This window comes from Arabidopsis lyrata (assembly GCF_000004255.2).
Source record: "Arabidopsis lyrata subsp. lyrata unplaced genomic scaffold ARALYscaffold_9, whole genome shotgun sequence".
Lineage (NCBI taxonomy): Eukaryota > Viridiplantae > Streptophyta > Magnoliopsida > Brassicales > Brassicaceae > Arabidopsis > Arabidopsis lyrata.
Window position 1 is genome coordinate 117060 of NW_003302547.1, and position 16105 is coordinate 133164.

The 16105-nt window shown below is 34.1% G+C and overlaps 3 long non-coding RNA genes across 3 annotated transcripts; 1 reads left to right on the plus strand and 2 right to left on the minus strand.

Moving 5' to 3' along the window:
- The first annotated feature begins 2463 nt into the window (after positions 1–2463).
- Positions 2464–6569, plus strand: LOC110226950. The gene is made up of 3 exons (XR_002330844.1): positions 2464–2577; positions 2679–3715; positions 4795–6569. It is a non-coding gene; the product is annotated as an uncharacterized LOC110226950 (long non-coding RNA).
- Positions 6570–8397: 1828 nt separating this feature from the next.
- Positions 8398–8644, minus strand: LOC9299314. The gene is made up of 2 exons (XR_002331130.1): positions 8535–8644; positions 8398–8460 (listed from the first exon to the last, which is right to left on the minus strand). It is a non-coding gene; the product is annotated as an uncharacterized LOC9299314 (long non-coding RNA).
- A 1727-nt stretch (positions 8645–10371) lies between these two features.
- Positions 10372–11278, minus strand: LOC110227342. The gene is made up of 2 exons (XR_002331119.1): positions 10829–11278; positions 10372–10628 (listed from the first exon to the last, which is right to left on the minus strand). It is a non-coding gene; the product is annotated as an uncharacterized LOC110227342 (long non-coding RNA).
- Positions 11279–16105: the final 4827 nt, after the last annotated feature.

Below are 16105 nucleotides of genomic sequence, written 5' to 3' on the forward strand. Positions count from 1 at the left end.
AAAAACTTGATTCACATTGGAGTCAAATTCATCTCTCGCTCTCACACTCACACACTCCGGTTTTCTATCTTTTTTTTTGGGAAAAAACCTAGTTTGACCCAAAAATAAGGTTTAATTACTAGAATAACTCCTAAAATGTATGGGTCAATCTAGTTATTTTCATGATCAAAATACCATTTTTCTCTTTGTTAGGAAAAAAACAGAAGTCAATATTACCCTTTGATTTTTTTGGAAACGTGGATGAATTATTTTTGAAAAAACAAATCTACCGTGAAAAGTCTGCGGGCGTCGTTGTGACAGATTTATTTTCTACGACGGACTTAATGGTATACAACATATTTTCTACGACAGCTTTTTTCCTCCCACAAACTTATTTGAATATGGTTACGACATATATTTAACTTGTAGCAGATTTTTTTCCTTTGCACACTTATTTTACGATGATGCCTTACAATTTCGTAATTTTGACAGTTTTATTACAATGTGTAGCAGATTTTTGTTTCTAGTGGCGTCAGACTTATATTTTTGGGAAACAATCTGTCATAATACAACAAATTTGTTAATGAAAAAATAATTACTAGTTTGACTTTTTAGAGTTGACAGATTGTTTTACAGATTTTTTAATATTTTTTAATGTAAACAAAATATCTTGAATGTTATAGCAGATTTGTTGGAAAAAATGAAAATTGCTAGAATGACATATAGTCGCAACCAATATGTTTAACGTTATGACACATTTTTTTATGTTATGCCAAATTTATGTTTAATTTACAAAAATCTGGTGATTCATAGCAGATTTATTGAATTAAAAATAAATTATTAGTATGACCTATTTAATGACAATAAATTTTTAGTGTTATGGTAGATTTTTATTTAATTATGACAGATTTATAATTTTTGTTTGAAGTCGGATTTTATCACGACAAAATTATGTTTGGTAGTTACCAAGAAGAAACTTTTATGAAATCGAGAAAAGCAGACTCCTCGCCGCCGTTTGTGTGGCCGGAGAAGAAGAATAGTCACCAATGGATAAGAGGAATCATCAAAAACGATGTCCCCCAGCGGCTGCGAAAACCAAACATCACTTAAATTAACCCAATCGAAATCGTCGTCGTCGTTTGTGGGAGCGGCCTATTCAAAGAAAGATGGCTAGAGTTTAGTAGAAGAAGCAAAGAAGAAGAGGCATGGCTGGGAAATATGTGAGAATGAAAAAAAAAAAAGAAACTATAACCTAAATCGCGATTAGTTGGTTTTTGTTTCTTAAATTTGTTATTTTTATTTATTTAGTTTATTTAATTAAAAAAAATTTGTTATTTTCAAAAAAAAATGAATTTGTTCTTTTTTTTAAGGAAATGGCATAATGAAAGGTTAAATAGTCTTTTAACATAAAATTTGGGTTAGTCTAGTTATCCATCTAGATTGAGAGTTATTTTAGTTATTTTTACTAAGTTTTGAGTCAAACTAGGTAAATTTCAGTTTTTTTTTTATATCTCACATCCATCATATTAATGTTTATTTATTTCTCTTTATCTTAGATTCATTTCTCTTTATTTCAGATTCATTGTCTCTGTTTCCGAAATGATTAAGTTTTATCACCAGCTCACATATACTCGAACTCAAGTACAATGTAAGTTTCATTCACCTCTCTTATAAAAATTAACGCTCAAAGTCTCTGTAACAGGTGAAACGACTGAAGATCAACTGCAGTGAGAATGAGAAACTGAACATTAAGGTGACCACATATCTTCACTTCCACACTATGTATGTTTCTCTTCTACAATGTTTAGAGAAACCTTGCAAATGTTCCTTAAAATCCATCCGATCAAGGTTCAAGAACAAGAGATCATTTCTCTTCATTTCTCCCTTTTTTTTTATGATTCAAGAACAAAATGAAAGAAAGCTCGCTGTGTACAACCTCACTGTTTGGGTACATATATCGAATAATGTAAATATTTCTTATATAAAGATATACCTAGATATTCTATAGAACAATCCTTTGTCCATTTCCTTGTATGTTTATTATATTCTCATGTATGCTATTGACTACTATTGGCTCTAATTATAATTTTGTTGACAAAGTTCTACATTTTTGGTTAGATTTTCTGAAAACATTTTTATTTTTACAAAAAAATACTTTTAATAACCTAAAAATACTATGTCCGTCCTATGGATGGAGGACAATACTAGTTATATTTATATAAGGAAATCTATACGAACTAACTTTGAATTTAAAAAATAATATACAAACTAACCATGGCTGAGTAGTAGTTGTTGGAACCCCTTAGGTTTTTACCATTCTCTCCCTATTCGTGTGTTTCAGTAGAAGGGACAAACAATTCAATAAGCAAATGATGCCTTTATTTGAAATTTGAATCTTTGGGTATTATTATGCGTTTTCAGACGCAAAATAATTTTAATAACAGAAACCTTATTATTTCTTGCTCTCATTTATTGACAACCGCCTCGAGAGAGAGTCGAAACCCTAGCGTCGCTTCCCCTTTGGTCTGCCTGCGAAGACCCGAGAAGGCGAAAAACCGTGAAATCTTTTAATCCCTCTACCATATGATAAATCTCAAGGTTTGTTTCCGATTATTGCGTAGATCTCGGTTTTTGTGATCTTTTTCGTTTTCTACTACATAACTAGTAAATCTCAAGTTTTTGTTTGGATTATTGCGCAGCTTTTCGATTTCTCTGCACTCTCCTACTTCCCCTATCTCGTTTTCGCAGAAAAAAATAAATTCGTTGTTTGGGCAGCCAAGAGTTTTTACAAAATAAGGTGAAGAGAAAATCAAGAGGTTTCAGATCTATTACTGGTTATAATTGATTAGTTTGCTTTCCCATTTTTTTTAATTTCTGAGATGATGAACCCAACACTACCAATGCGTCCGTTTAGAGAAGGATCCAAACCCAACGGCGAGATAGTTTAATTTTACAGTGAGCTATCGCTCATAGACGAAATCGCAAACAGTTTAGATGCTGAAGAAATGGAAATTCTGAAGAAATCCCAGTTTGGGAAAGTATTTGATAAGCCAGAGGGAGTGGCATATTCTGGGAAACTAATTCATTTTTTGCTAACGAGACAGCTTGTCGTTAGAAAAAAAAATGAAATCTGGTTCATTTTTTCTGGTTCGCCGATTCGCCTTCAATTTCAGAGTTTGAAAGACTCACAGGCTTAAACTGTAGCAAACCCCCACATGTCAAAGAGAGAAAGAGCAAATGCAAACTTATGCCTGGGAAGTATTGGTACAAGCTATTTGATCGCGCTGACGTTTCTGTTAAGTGGGTTGTTGGTCGGTTGAAGAAGCATTTGGTACAAGACCAAGATATGCGATTGCGGTACGCTATTCTTGCTCTCATATATGGCGTCTTGTGCCCAACTTCAGGTAGAAGCAAAATATCTCCGGTTCATGCAGAGATGTCAGAAAATCTTGAAAACTTTCTAAATCACCCTTGGGGTACGATATCATTCATGTTGACACTAAAGAGCATTACAACAAGGGGAGCATATAAGTTAATGAGGAAACCAGCAACTATCCAAGGATTCCCTCATGCGCTAACCCTGCTATAGTTGCACTGTGTTCTTGTTATTAGGGAGTTGCAATTCCCTGAAGTTGACGAAGAAGGGGATTCATAGATGGAGGAAATTGACTTTGAAATTGAGCGGCTATGGAGTTTGAAGCTAGATATAGTGTGGAAAGTGGATAAGAAGTCCCTGGTACGAATATCTAATCCAATTCTCTCTATTACTGCATAATTTGTAAAATGCAATAGGTTTGTTGTTGTGCTATGTTTTAAATGTATATAGTATGAATTTCATATAGAGAACCTGTTTAAGATATTATACATAGCGCGTATTATTAACATGCTCTTCATATATATTTATGATGTGTTTGGATATAGAAGGGCCCAATCTTATGAAATTATGATAGAAATTTTTTTATATATATTATAGCTTGTTATATATACGCATATCTTTGTTATTCTATTTATTGCGTGTATTTATTGTGATCTCATGTGTTTTTTAGATATGCATACATAGGTATAGGTTACAGATTTAGGTCAATATGTATATATATTCTTCGTATATATCATGTGTTTTATAGATATGACAGATACTGATGTATATAGTATGTATTACATATAGATAATATGTTCTACGTAGACGTTGTTTTGTTGAGTTATATCATTTTTTTTTATCGAATGTTGTTTGTGGTGATCACATGTATTTTTAATATATGCATAAAGAGTTATAGCTTACAGATTGAGGTCCACATGTACATGTATTATAGTTTTATATCATGATATATACATAAATATTAAATATGATTTGTTTGTAGATAGGAGGGCCGAATGTTATGAAATTGTGATAGTAATTTTTTTTGTACTATAGCATGTTATATATACGCATACCTTTGTTGTTCTTTTTATTGCATGTACTTTGTGGTGATCTCATGTTTTTTTATAGATATACATACACATATATAGGTTAGAGATTTAGGTCCACTTGTACATGTATTCTTCGTATATATCATGTGTTTTATATACATAACATAGGCTGATGTAGATAGTATGTATTACATATAGATAACATGTTGTAGATAGACATAGCGTGTGTTTTGTTAATATTATCTGGTTATATTATATCATTTTTTATTGCATGTTGTTTGGGGTGATCACATGTGTTTTATATATATGTAATGCGACACACTTTGTTTTATATCTCTCTATATATATATCATGTTTTTTTATATCAAATAGACTGATCGTAAGGTTTAACCACTTGTTATTTTTCAGAGCAATGTCGTATCTATTCTAAGTGGAGAAGTGAATGGTGACCTTTTCTTGAGTGGATGGCTGGAGGACGCAGATGATCCTGGTGTTGACCACCTTCTCCAACTTGTAAGCGAGCATCATAAATTTACTGCTTCAATGTTCTTTTGACGGATTGATGTCTGATTCTCTGCCTGACGATAGTAACAACAGTAATGTTTGTAGCACGCATGACACCATCGATGATGAAACTCTAGACCCTCCAAATACCATGGTTGGTTCTTCAAAAAACCGTAAAGGAAAAGACAAGTTGCACATTTCTGACGCGCTGAAACACTGTGTTGACCTGAAAGACAAGAGAATGCAGAACCTTGTGTTGAAGGCAATTGCGGATTCTGAGGCTCGTATGACCAATTTGTTTACAGAAGCTATTAGAGCTGTTGGAAATTCTAATGTGTTCAAATTTCTAGAGAAGTAGATGGATCTGCAGCGCAATCAGGAAATGATGGCCGCATTGGTCAGCAAGGAGTCTCATCATCTGCTGATATAGAAGCCACTAGATCGCATTCTGGCCAAGAGAACGCAACTGGATTTCTTGAATCTGTCTTAGGCTCAGTGTTAACAGAACTCAATGATGCGACATCTCTACAGACAAATCCTACTTGGCAGAGTGCTGTAGGAAGACAGGTTTGTGTTTCTTCTAGGTAACACATTTACCACGGTTATTGGCCCAGCAGTCTCCTTATCTGAAGATCTTGGTGTCAATGGGGATGGTGTTCGAGACCAAGCAAAGGGTATAAGATACTGATGGACCTGCAGCTGCAGCTAAAAATGTTGTCCCTAAGTGAGATCACCGCAGCACAGATGCATCCGAAATTAGTTTTTTCCCCTGTTCTAAAAATCGGCCGCCTAGACACTGACCGGGTGGAGACCGCGGCGATTTTGTCCAAATCGGTAAAATAAATCCGTGATCCGATTTTTGTCCGCCTAGACCGCCTAGACGTCCTCTTAGCCCATATCTATATGTCTTTTTCCCAACAAGTATAGCTTAGACCTTCTAAGTAATGAGTTTCCGGGTTGTTTGCCTCCAAAGCCTCTTCAAATTATTTTCCAGAATAAGCCGTCAATCCGCATGTAGACAGGATGCTGCCTATACTCTCTCATTTTACCCCTAATTCTAGTGAATCAGTCGTTTTGCCTAAGTATTTTTGGTGAATGGATATCGGAATAGGTTGGTTGGCAACGAAATATAGATATGTTGTATTTAAATAGAGGGCAACCAAGTATGTTAATGTATACATGCATTTATGGATACTAGTGTATGAGTGGAAAGGCAGGTACAAACGTCATCAAAGCTATCCCTCCATCGCATTAATTCTCTCCTAGTGGTTGAGGAATCTCATGTGTTTTCTTCCTATGGCATTGGTTGTTTAATAACTCTGTGTTTTTTTTTTTGTTTTTTCTATGGTGGAGTTTTGTCTAAAGAACCGTTGTCAATATTAACAACATTGTATTTTGATTAAACACATGCGTTGCTATTTAATATCAAGGGTATGCATACAAATAGGAGTATTCTTACTTTATCTACAGAGAAACACCAAAAAAAAAAAACAAAAAGCCAACACCGGCTGGAACAGGTTCTACTTGAGTGCATCAGTCCATAGCTTAAGGCGCTACCCTCGAAACAAGGTCTCTATGCTACTATGTACATAAACCAAGTAGCCTTCCTTCTAGATATAACTCAATTCTTGGTGAACTTCCCCTTCATTAAAAACCATAACTTACTACAGCCCATGCAAACAACGCGAGACATCGACTACCCATGCGCAAGAAGAATAGTCCAACCCATGTTATATATATATAAAATGCATTTTATCCGTATATAAAACATTACATTTTAAAAGGGAGCAGTTACACCTCTATATGGGTATTGCACGTGGCACGAGTATGATCAGTGCCTGTGCAACGCGAACAACGTATTATATGACGTTGTGTTGCATGCAAACCACACATGTTAGAAGCAAAACCTGGAAATGGTTTAAAGATTAACAAAAAGAAAAACTGTTATCTTAAACTCTCCCGTAATGATGAAAGACAGCAGATCGCAAAATAAAACATATTGTTGTTGTTACTTATAATCATAAATATATCATGTAGTTCATGTATATATCATGCACAACTATAATATATAAATTGATTTTAGAAATATACATATTACCCATGTTGTTGTTTTCTTGAAGCTTTTAATGAAGGAAATCATAAGTCAAAATATAGAATGTTGTTTTAAGAAATCACATGTATTGATGAAAGACAGCAAATCGAGAAACAAAGCATATTGTTGTTGCTACTTATAATCATAAATATATCATGTAGTTCATGTATATATAGGCTGCTTTTATAAATATACATGTTATCTTCTTCGCCTTGTTCATCTAGTGTAGGCGCGGCATCACGGTTAAAAGATGTTAAGTTTAGGCACATGTCCTCTAGTGCTTCATGTAGGGAAACTTAGAGATCCAAGTTTACCATTATTGGTGCAGACATGTAGTTTGCAGATGTTCCAAAGAAATTACACTTTTTGGGTACCCGAATAGATATCGGTTCCTACCCGAACCGAACCGATACCCATGGTTCTGTAATTCAAGATCCAATCGATATTTTCACTAGAACCAGAATTGAACCAAACCCATCAATTTCGGTTCGGTTCGGTTCTATGTGGATCCATATTTGTGTCCAGGCCTACTCCCACTGGGTTTAAAAGGGTCTACATTCCCTTTCTTTGTGACAAACAACATTTGGTTGAAAATATTTACGTTCTGTGTTAATATGAAGGATTGGAACATGACTGTCCTAAACTGTTTTATAGGATTATGGCGTGAACCAAAGCTGAAGACTGTTCTTATGCCCTTAGCTGAGATGTTACCATACCTGTTTTGATTTGCTATATAAAAAAGTGGGGAAAAGAAAAGCTATATCACTAGTAAAAAAAATACATATAGCCACTTCAATATTCATGGTTGCACCTAAAAATTCGTGGCTATATTGATAGCCACGACTAGTCACTAAAAATATTTGTGGCTATAGCTTCGTAGCTTTATTTTTTCGTGGCTTTTCCTGGTTGTTTAGCCACGAATTAGTCACACGTATTTCGTAGCTGATTTATCACAGATAGCCACTTAAATATTTGTGGCTCTACAAGTCTACAGCCACGAAAATAATCCTGACTAATTCGTGATTTTTTTGTATAATTTTAATATAAAAAAAAACAAAAAAAAAAGGATTATTATTTATTAATTAAAATGTGAAATTTTATTTATTTATAAAATACAATGATTTTAACTAAAAAGAAAAATTAAAACTTTACAAAAAAAAAAAAAAAAATTAAAAAATGCTTCACGTGATGTCTTTCCGTCAAGCATCTTCGGTGGTCTCGTGGCGTCGGATCTGGTGGTGGCTGGAGGTGGACGGTGAGGTTTTGTCGGGCATCAGATCTAGGAGCTCTCATTGTTGTCCGTTGAAAACATTGCAGCAATCGGAATTTGGATCAAACTCCATGGCTGATGTGACGGCATCGTTGCGTTGAACTCCAGGGCTGATGTCACGGCGCTGATGCGTTGAACATCGTCAATGGTGGTGGTGGTGGTGAACGACGGCTTCAAGACGCGGTGGCGGAGGCTTGATATGCGAGATCTGAAAAAAAAAGAACAAAGAAAAGATTAGTATTCATGAGAAATAGAGAAGAAGAAAAAGAAAGAGAAATTTACCCAGAAAAACAAAAAGGAAACAGGAGAAGAGAAGTAGAGATCGTAAAAAAAGAGAGAAGAAGAAGAGAGTAATTGCTTTTGTTGGGAATGAGAAACAAAATAAAAGAAAGATTTATGTCCGTTAGATTTTTGTTATCAACGGTGGATGATCAACAAAACTGTGATCCTCGTCAATGTGGCGTAACCAATGAGAAGCAAGTCTCTTTTATTGCATTTTGTCTATATTTTTTTTATAACTTTTGTTTGTATGTGTTTTTATTAAATACATTTGTTTTTATTTGTTCAATATATTTATTAATTATGGTTTCCAGTTTAGAATTTATAAAATGATGATTATATTTTAAAACTTTATTTTTATTTGATTTTAGTTTATTATACTGATTATGTTTTGGTTTAGGGTTAAAAAATTGATTAGATTTCAAATATTTTGCTATTTTCTTCTTAACAAACAACTGATTTTTTTGTAAATGGTTCTAAATATTGGTTTTATGTAAATGTAATGGTTATATTTTGGTTTGATGGTTTATGGTTTAATTTCTATAATGAAAATTTTAATTAAAGTTTAGATTTTAGGATTTGGAGTTAAATTGAGGGTTTGGGGTATAGATTTGAAATGTTTGATTTAAAAACTAAGAATTTTATAAAAGTGTTGGATCTTAATTTTAATTAGGGTATACATTGGTAATTAGATTTTTGTTTAGAGTTTATAAATTTAGAGTTTGTCTTTAAGATTTAGGTTTTCGTCTAGCCACGGATTTTATCTGTAGCAAATTCGTGGCTATATAATAAAATAAATTCGAAAATAAAATAATCACGAAAATTTCGTGGCTTTTTCGTAGCAAATAGCCACGAATTTGCTACAGATAAAATCCGTGGCAAAAATTAGCCACGAAAAACCACCAGAAACCACGAAAATTGTCACGTTATTTTTTAGTGACTAATTCGTGGCTGGTATGAAATTAGCCACGAATGTCCATGGCTAAACCGTGGTTATACGAAAAATTTCTACTAGTGTATGAAGCTTGTTGTTGTTCACAGGGAGAAAGAGATACTGCATGCTTGTTTTCTCTGACATTAAGGAGTTATGGTCGCCCATATAACAGAAGCTCATGTTGATGGCGAGATTGAGTCGTGCAAGCGTGTGAAGCTTGTTCATGTGTTCAGTGCTGCCAAAAATTACATAATCGCTACTTATGAGTTAGGAAATGGGACTGTTTGACTATTCCTTTAGCCGAATCTTGTAATATATTGGAAATAATGGGTATGCCTAGGATTATACGATGTTGTTTGTACCTTACTAATTATGTAACTTCCCTTTTGTTGACGATATGTATCGATGGTTCTCCTAAGTAAGTAGTAGATGTGTTATATTTCTATGTCCTGGAATTTTTTTTTTATATTTTGAAACAGTATTATGTCTGTGTAGTGTGTCGTTTATACCAAACATATGTCTTTTTTTAAAAACAAATATCCTTTTTTTTTTAAAAAGCGACTAATTTTGTTGTTCTCTTATATAATATATACCTTATTTTTTCTACAGATCCCGTGTTGTTTTTCAAGATTATATCATTTTAACGAATATCAAGATTTATCCCGTATTCTGTCTGTTCCAAGATTGTTCCGTTATACTATTTAAAGCAACCTTTTTCTACGCAACCCATGTTTTGTTCGAAGATTGCATCATGTTTTAACGAATATACAAAATTATCACGTTAGTCATACTGCTTTTATAATTAATCAAAGACCATAGATCGATACACATTTTAGTATTTTACATTCGAGCCTAAAAAAAACCAACAATATAGTACACATAACAAGAAACAACAACAGCGAAAAAAAACAAGAAACAACAACATATTATACATACTGGGATAAAGAAAACAACAACATATTTTTGAAAATAACGAAGGACCAACATGTTAGATCTTATTCATAGTGCTACCTAACAACGGTGACAAAATTCCTTGAAACACCAAAATATGTACTACTCTTCATAGCAGTTGTATATGTTATGGATTTCTGAACAATCTGGGACGGCGCCATTCCACGTTTGGGCGCACGCTGTGCCGTTTTGCACCCCCATGCGTTCAAGAACTGCAAAGACAGAGTCACTCATAGCTAAAAGCTCTGCTCATGGTTGTGCAAACAATTATTCGGTGAAGAACTTTCTCAATTCCTTCTCTACAACACAAATAGACTACATAGCGAAGACGAATGTTGCTTCTTCAACTTTGTTTACAGCTTTGAAAATATGATTTTTCGTCGTGGCTATGTTTTTTTTCAACAAAGCATACCTTAGACCTTCTAAGTAATAAGCTTCCGGGTTATTTGCCTCCAAAGCCGCTTCAAATTATTTTCCTGAATAAGCCGTCAATCCGCATGTAGACAAGATGCTGCCTATACTCTCTCATTTGACCCCTAATTCTAGTAAATCAGTCTTTCTGCCTGAGTATTTTTGGTAAATAGATATCGGAATAGGTTGGTTGGCAAAGAAATATAGATATGTTGTATTTAAATAGAGGGCAACCAGGTATGTTAATGTATACATGCATTTATGGATACTAGTACGTATGGGTGGAAAGGCAGGTACAAACGTCATTAAAGCTATCCATCCATCGCATTAATTTACTCCTAGTGGTTGAGGAATCCCATGTGTTTTCTTCCTATGGCATTGGTTGTTTAATAACTCTGTGTTTTTTTTTCCATGGTAGAGTTTTTTTCTAGAGAACCGTTGTCAATATTAACAACGCTTCATTTTGATTGAACACATGCGTTGCTATTTAATATCAAGAGTCTGCATACAAATAGAAGTATTCTTACTTTATCTACAGAGAAACACCAAAAAACAACAAAAAGCCAACACCGGCTGGCACGGGTTCTACTTGAGTGCATCAGTCCATAGAGTAAGGCGCTACCTTCGAAGCAAGGTCTCTATGCTACTATGTACATAATGTACATAAACCAAGTAACCTTCCTTCTAGATATAACTCCATTTTTGATGGATTTCCCTTTCATTAAAAGCCATAACCTACTACAGCCCATGCAAACAACGCGAAACATCGACTACCCATGCGCAAGTAGAATAGTCCAACCCATGTTATATATATAAAATGCATGTTATCTCTATATAAAACATTGCATTTTAAAAAGGAGCAGTTCACACCTCTATATGGGCATTGCACGTGGCACGTTATGACCAGTGCCTGTGCAGTGCGAACAACGTATTATATGACATTGTGTTGCCTACAAACAACATATGTTAGAAGCAAAACCTGAAAATAGTTTAAATATTAAGAAAAAAAAAACAGTTATCTTAAACTCTCCTGTGATGTTATACGCTTCTTTTTCAGTCAATCCGGCGGATTGCAGGTTGCAAGGCGAATAGTTGAAGATAAGCTATGGGTTTAGGTAAAGGGAACACATCTTTAAAATCAGGGACTGATTTCATAGTCCCTTAGTACGATATTCACCAAATTTCAACTGAATACTCTGGCGCGAGTAGTCCTTGGATAGGAGCACCCTCTGCAACTGCAGCAGCTATATCGTGTGAGCAAGGCAAGTGATGCAAATCAAATGCTCTGTGCGAGCAGATGCTTTCCGGGAGCTTCACATGATAAACAGTGGACCCTTCTTCTCGTATCTCATAAGCATATCTGTCTATGCGCCTAACGGAAAATTTTACAGATTTTTCGAAGTATGGATGCACCACTTCTCTCATCTTTGGTGGTAGAGCTAATGTTTCTGATTTGGCTTCCTCATGCCTCATCGTAAACCATGACATTAGTTGTTCGAATGAACTAAAAGAAGCAAAATGATGGGGAGTTGGTTTTCTTCAACACTGCTTTCAATGACTCCGCAGCATTGTTGGTCATTACGTTGTAGCTTTCTCCCAGGAAATAAGCTCTTGTCCAATGATAAAAGCCAACTGACTCTAGGTAGCTTGCACAAGCCGGATCAAGTCTTATCACCTCGTTGAAGTATGTATGAAATTCACAAATCTTGTATGTTCTAGCAGCTCTGGAAACGTGGAACAACATGTGTTTTTTCTTGTAGATGGCTGCAATGTTACGCTGGAAATGAACTACACAAGTGCCATGCCTAGCCTTTGAAAACACTTACGGCGTAAAAGAAGTTATTTTGTTAAAACACATGCACTAATTGAACGTAGCATGTAAAAAAACACAACTGCACTTCACATTTTAAAATAAAAATATATACAAACCGACAAACTAAATGTAAGACAATCAAATAGAACAATCTCTGCATCCGAAACAAACTTTAGATCAAGGTAAAATTTCAAATATCAAGGTATATGAAAATAGTGTATGTAACATAAGCAAATGTCAACTCATATTTAAAACTATCAAGGTTTACCAACCAATAACATGTGTTTTAAAGTGAATGTGTTTTAGGCTTACCCTTCGCAGTCCTGTTGAAATTGAGGAATGACGGTCTGAGACGAATGTCAGATTCGCTGCGTCTGGTACTGCTGTGCTCAAACCCCAGAAAAAACACTCCCAAGCATCATCGTTTTTGCTACCAACAACTCCAAATGCTAGAGGGAACACTTGGAAATTGGCGTCTTGGTAGCTGACTGTTAGCAGGCAGCCTCCATATTTCCCTTTTAGGTGGGCCCAATCGATTACAATGACACGCCTCATGTATGCAAAACTTTCAACACATGCTGCGAATGCTAGGAAAAAGTATTTAAACCTATAAATACCTTTTGCATCAACCCCTGTTTTAAGATCAACAACGGATCCTCAGTTCGCCTCCTATAGTACATGTATGTAACTTGGTAAGAGAGAGAAGCTATTTGTAGCTGATCCGTTTTCTCCCTCCATAGCAATTTTCCGGGATTTCCATGCCTTCCAATAGGAAATTCTAATAGAATGATCGGTAAGAAGGAGTTGTTGTAGGTCAATTGCTCGTAGGTATCTTGTGTTCCCCTCATATTTTCCTCTCATTATGATGCCAATCACGCAAATCGTGACTACTCTATGATAATTACTTCGTTATTTAACGGTGCAAGTATGATCGAGTGTAGCACTACGAATTTGTTAGTTGTCACAGTTTTCCAACTTCACTATGTACACTCGCCAGGTGCACGATTCGGAAACACAAGTCAAAGTTATCAATTTCTAGCTGGAGCGCCCACGACGGAAATGAAACCGTCGATTAAGTGCATGCACGGTTAATTTCACATTTTTCCGTCGATTAAGCGCATGCACGGTTAATTTCACATTGCAGACTTGCTTTTTTTTAAGACACGCCTCACAAACGATTCATCGCCTTCATACTGAACATCTCGAATAGCTAACTCCATCCCGACACGACCTATCAATTCATAACATAATATTTCATGTCGAAGAGGCATAAAACATGCAATAATATAGCAATACGGGAACCCGAAGGAAAGCATAAGTCAGAATATAGCATGTTGTTTTAAGAAATCACATGTACTGATAAAAGACAGCAGATCGCGAAAAAAAAACATATTGTTGTTGCTACTTATAATCATAAATATATCATGTAGTTCATATATATATCATGCACAACTATAATATATAGATTGATTTTATAAATATACATATTACCCATGTTGTTGTTTTTTTGAGGCTCTTAATGAAGGAAATCATAAGTCAGAATACAGAATGTTGTTTTAAGAAATCACATGTACTGATGAAAGACAGCAAATCGAGAAACAAAGCATATTGTTGTTGCTACTTATAATCATAAATATATCATGTAGTTCATGAATATATCATGCACAACTATAATATATAGCCTGCTTATAAATATACATGTTATCTTCTTCGTCTTGTTCATCTAGTGTAGGCGCGGCATCACGGTTGAAAGATGCAAAGTTCAGGCACATGTCCTCTAGAGCCTCATGTAGGGAAACCTGGAGATCCAAGTTTACCCCTATTAGTGCAGACATTTAGTTTGCAGATGGTCCAAAGAAATTACACTTTTTTATTGTCTCTTTTCCGACATTTTCATCATTCTCATCATTGAATACATTTTTTTTGGTGTCTGAACCGTAAATTTCGCCACTCAGATCTATTGCCAACAACCCCCGTTCAAAAAATCGGGTGCCTAGCCGATTAATCAGGCGCCTAGGCGCTCGTCGGAGGCTCACCGCCGCGATTTAGCCCTAATCGCATTGTTTAATCGTTTAAACGATTTATTGGCCGATTAGTAATTTAATCGTTAAAAATTTCCGATTTAATAAGAAAAGTCAAACTGAAGTTTGGGCCTTAATCCACTTAACATTGGGCTTCAACTTCATTATTATTTGGAGACAAACAATTAACAATGGGAAAGCATATTTATAATCAAATATTTCCATGGACTCATTTTCTACTTGTCGATGTAGGATGTTACGTTTTTTCCAAAAATCAATTAATAACCGGTTTGGTGCTTTTTCTCTGGTTTAGTGGTCCTTCTCTGGTTTAGTGCTTCTTCTCTCTCAAAAGGTCGAACATGTTGCAGTCGACTTTGCTCTCTCATAATCTCGTTTCTCCTCAAAAATTTGATCAAAGCCAAACTGAATTTGACTTGATTTCGAGCCACTCTAATCTCTTTGTTCGTGATCTACATGTAATATCTCTTAAATCTTTATATTGTTATTGCTCAATTTTACAAATTTCACACTTGTATTTCATAAAACATGTCTTTGAAGTCTCTGTCTAGTCGTTTAGGACGTCTTTATCTATTGTCTTTGATATCTCTGTACGTCTAGCCAATTGAAATGACTCTATGTTCTGGTTTAGATATTATTGGTCCTGCCGGTTATTTTTATGGCCATTTTGAAAAATACCATGTTTTTGAGTTATACTTTGAAAAATACCCTTTTTTCCTATTTTAATGAAAACTACAATCTTTTATATATAAATATGACAGTTTGATATTAATTTAAATTTAAAGCTATATTTTTAATAAATCAAAACTAAATTCGAAATTTAGGGAAAAAAAAAATTCAAAATAATATTAATACGAATTATATATATTTTTAACACAAAGATGGTTTATTAATTTTATATATTTAAATTTAACAAGATAATATCTAAAAATATTATAAAATCTTTCACGAAATATTTTTCATGTTATATAAAGTAAAATAATATCCAATACTCCAAACACATTTTTCAACTTAACATATCACAAAACTTTTCTTCAATTCAATGATTCTTTTTGATTTTTTTTTTTTTGTAAAATAAACTATTTTATATGTTTTCTGCATCATAACAATAACATAAGACTTCACAAAAATCATGACTTAATATCGGTAGAATGTTGTTATTCATTATTGTTTAAAAAATAATTTATGATAGTAAATTTTCGGAATTGTTAGTCATATAAAATTTTTGTAAAAATTATTTTAGTTATTATCAATAAATTGATGTTCTATTTATAATATAAATATTTTGATTAATTGTTTTTAAGTTTAAGTAAATTTAAGTAACTTTACATATTTAAAAATAGTTTCTTAAAGAAATTAAAGAAAAGTTATTTTTCAAAAATGTAAACAAAAAAGGGTATTTTCCCAAATTTACTCTTTTTATTTC